Raw genomic sequence first — 4,224 nt, 5'->3', positions numbered from 1 at the left:
GGAAATCTTGATCCCAGTGGTTAAAAACTTTTGTATGTATAAGAATCATGTATGTAGGGTGCTTCTTTCAAATACAAATGTGTAGTTCTTGTATCAGATTTGGATTTTGTAAATTTGAAAATTGTCTCATAAAATTAGGTAATTATATATTTTTTTAGCTTTTATATGAGTTTATTAATTTAAAAACCCCACTATTATATTTAAATATTTAAACAAAACAATAGCCAAATAGAGAGAATATCATTAATATAGTCCTTCATTTATGCCCTTACTGCATATCAAATTCTAGCAGTGGACTTAGCGGTGCCCATTAAGAGGTCTGACGCTGAACCTGCCTCTGGGGTGATGGTCATCATCCTCATATGCTTCTTCATTGTAAAGGCATCATCTTTCCTGATTTGTACAAAAGTCCACCAGTTCTACCTGATCCATTTCATCAGTCTCTTCTACCTCCTCCCTCTCCGATAGGAGTTTTTCAGGAGAAAGAAAGCCATTCTTGGGAGAGCTGACTTTAAATTCAATGATTAGGCACCCTCTTTCACGTGGCCTACGAGAAATCCACGTGCCATCATTTAACATACATTTAATATCCTCATGCTTGACAATCAGACCTGGATGAGAGGTGATGACTATAGGTCAGTTGTCAAGAGTAGATACTAGCTATTGGAAACCACATCATGCTTCACCCAGCTTTATGTCCATACACATAAAAAGGCCTTCTTCTCATCTAGTAAAAAACAGCATGATCCTTCTTATCTAAAACAATGATAACATCTTCAGGCTTCTGACCATCTCTCATGCCTTCGTCAATAAGAACTAGAATCTTTTTGTCTTGAACTATATTCCTTCCATTACAGCTTTTACATTTGTCTTTAGGGCTGATCTGTTCCCCATAGCCCTGACACTCCATGCACATAGACTGAATTTGCTGAACCATCATTCCAAGTCCAACCTGAAGAATTCTTATTTGCATTCCAGTACCTTGTGGTTGCTGTGATGTTAAACACTGTGACACTGATGTGTTAAATGTGATAATGGTTACCCAGGGTGGACAGTGGAGCTTTCCAATTATAACAAGCTTAGAAGTAAGAGTGGCATCCACTTCCAAAATAGCTTGCCTCCAGAAACTCTATTAAAGTGGAGAAATGATGAAAATTATACAAGTGTTCAGGTCTTTCACTCATGGGTTCGCTGTGAGTCGTCTATGGCTCAATGACACTAAACAACAATAAAAACAGCAATAATGAAAGAGCTCTATTGGCCTAGTGGTAGTATGTTAGCAAGCCAAAGGTGGGTGATTTAAATCTGTGGCCCTCTGGCCTGGTTTGGTTTTAGGTCAAACATTCTTCTAAGTGATATAACACTGGTCTGTCCACTTGCTGTACAGAGGTAACTTACGGTTGCTGTGATGCTGAACACTGTGACACTGATATGTCAAATATGATGATGGTTACACATGGTGGGCACTGTTTGGTGGAGCTTCCCAATTAAAACAAGGTTGGAAACAGGAGAGGCATCCACTTCTGATATAGCTTGCCTCCAAAAACCCTATGAACATGGAGAAAGGATGAAAGTTATACAAGCGTTCAGGTCTTTTGTTCATAGAGTCACTATGGATCGCCTACGGTTCAACGACACTTAATAACAACCTCAGTGATATGCACAACATTCTACTGCTCCATTCTTGACTCCTCAGCCTTCGCCTTTGTCACAAACCACGTTCTTCTGCACAGGTAGTTTTCTTGTTGCACTATTATGTACATCTTCTGATCTTACTGAGAGCTGATGGACAACATTTATTTTCCTCTCCTTTCTCTCTGCATTCTTCCTCCACTTCCAAAAAAAACATATCAAAGATTTCCACAGGTGAGGCAAAGTCACCACCTGCTCCATCCTCTTTAATGGCCTGTTCTCCTCCTTTATCATATAATTCTCTTTTCTTTGCATTAGAAAGCACTTTACAAGCTTGGGAAGTCTCTTTAAAACTTCTCGTTTTCATTTAGATTCTTATCAGATTGGTACTTCAAGGCCAATTTCTAATAAGCTTTTTTCCACTCTTCCTGGGTGGCATTGGGTTTGGCCCTCAAAACATCATAGTAAGTGGTTTCCTTCACCACTTAGCTGTCCAGGCTGATGTGGGGACACAGAAAGGAGAAGGAAGGTGTCGCTGTGCACAGTTCCAGCAGCCACCACTTACCGGCCTCTCACAGAGCGTTCTGGAGAGTTCTCCCCAGGTAATTTTATCTTGTGTTTCTTTGGCTTATAAAGAAGACATTTGTACTTCATAGCAAAAAAAGAAACATAATGAATCCTCAATAGATACTTCATACAGCTTGAGTTAAACACAATGCAACAATGATTTAGTATTAACAGTTAAGCAGAAAAATTACCTCCTTACTCAGCACCAAGCACTTCTAATTGTTGTATCCCCTCATCTATTCTATCTGCTATTTCCTGCAAAATATCAGAAAATTGCCGCTATTACTGGCTAGAATTGGTTTTCTTTTTATTATATTTCCAAGTCTTCCATTTACTTTAGTGTGACTTGGGCCAAATGTATATGCTTGATCTCATTATACAACTCGACGGCACATAACAACAACAACAACATCAGTGCTCAGATCCCATCCATAGTACCATAATTCAGCAGCTACTTCAAGATTCATCAAACTCAATCTGGTCTGATAACTTGATTAAAGTGAAAGTTGGAATTAATATTAATGACATTCCTGCTATATACAACATTATTTGCAGCTGACATTATTGTTTCCCTTTTACTAACTAGAAAATAGAGGCTAAAAAGCTTAACAAACTCTCACAGTTAGAAAATGACAGCACTGTAATCAGAAACAAGCCAGCTGAATGCACACGAATTCAATGAATTCAAATATTGGCAAAGTACGCACCAATCTTGAGGGAAAAGACAATTTCTAGAATTATAAAATGTTTTATAACTGCTCATTGCTCATCTCTGTCAAGTTGTAAAACCTGACCCTGCAGGGGGTTTTGGAAACTTCAAACCACATGGAAGGAAACTGCAAATCTTTTTCTCTTGGAGCAACTGGTGGTTTTCAACCATCTACTGCTGAGTTGGCAGCCCAACTCACCCATTAAGCCACCAGAGAAATAACTAAAAATTTCCATTTTTTATTAATGAAAGACTAAATCTAGATATAGTAGAAATGCTGAGTGACTAATTATGGTAATAATTGTGGTTGTTTTGTTAAGAGTTACTGACCATGACACATAACGGCCCCGTGAACATTGATTTGAACCCTGCCCTACCTTGCACCATCCTCGTCATAGCTGACTTACTCAAGCCCACTGTGAAAATCACTGTGCCAGTCCATCTTGTTGAGGGTCATCCCCTTCTTCACTGACTTTTCCACGTATAATATCATTTCTAAGGACTTTCCCAGCATGTTATATTTTCTCAGGAATTGGTGTCTCCTTATAATACGCCCAAATTATGTGAAATGATGTTTCACCATCCTTCCCTCTAAGAAGCACCCTGACTGTAGTTCCTCAAACACTGATTTATTTGTTCGTCTGGCAGTCGATGGTATATTCAATACTCTTCTACAACATCACAATTCAAAGACATAGATTCTTCTTAGGTTTTCTTTATTCACAATTCAACCTCCGGGTATGTAGGAAGCAATTGAAAGGACCGTGGCTTGGATCAGGCCCTCCTTAGTCTTTAAAATGATATAATTACTCTTTAGTGCTTTGGTGAGGTCCTTCACAGCATATTTTCCAAACGCAACCCATCATTTCCTTTCTTGACTGCTGCCACCACCATGGGTGTTGATTGTGCATCCAAATACAAGTAAATCTTCGAAAATAGTTTTGTATTCTTAATGTTGAAATGTAACCAGTATCAAAGGCTGTAGTCTTTGATCTTCTGTAGAAAGTATTTCAAGTCTTGGTCAATTTTTGCAAGCAACGTTATGTTATCTGCATCATGATGTTGAGTGTTCCTGTGATCCTGATGCCACATTATTCTTCATAGAATCTAGTTTCTCAAATAATTTGTTCAACACACAGGTTGATTTGATAAGGACAAAGGTTACAAGCCAAACAAGAGATGGGCATATAAGGAGTATCTATGTTTTACTCATGTTGAGTTTAATCCGTATTGAAGACTACGGTTCCTAACCTTCTGTAGCAAATGCTTCATGTCCTCCTCAGTCTCAGTAAGTAAGGTTGGGTCATCTGCATAAT

At 38.5% G+C, this 4,224-nt stretch overlaps 1 pseudogene; it reads right to left on the bottom strand.

Moving 5' to 3' along the window:
- Window positions 1–297: 297 nt before the first annotated feature.
- Window positions 298–973, bottom strand: LOC102869709 (annotated as a pseudogene).
- Between the last annotated feature and the right edge of the window lie 3,251 nt (window positions 974–4,224).

This window comes from Elephantulus edwardii, unplaced genomic scaffold (assembly GCF_000299155.1).
Source record: "Elephantulus edwardii isolate Elephantulus edwardi_28Jun2011 unplaced genomic scaffold, EleEdw1.0 scaffold00043, whole genome shotgun sequence".
Lineage (NCBI taxonomy): Eukaryota > Metazoa > Chordata > Mammalia > Macroscelidea > Macroscelididae > Elephantulus > Elephantulus edwardii.
This window is presented reverse-complemented; position numbering and strand designations above follow the sequence as displayed.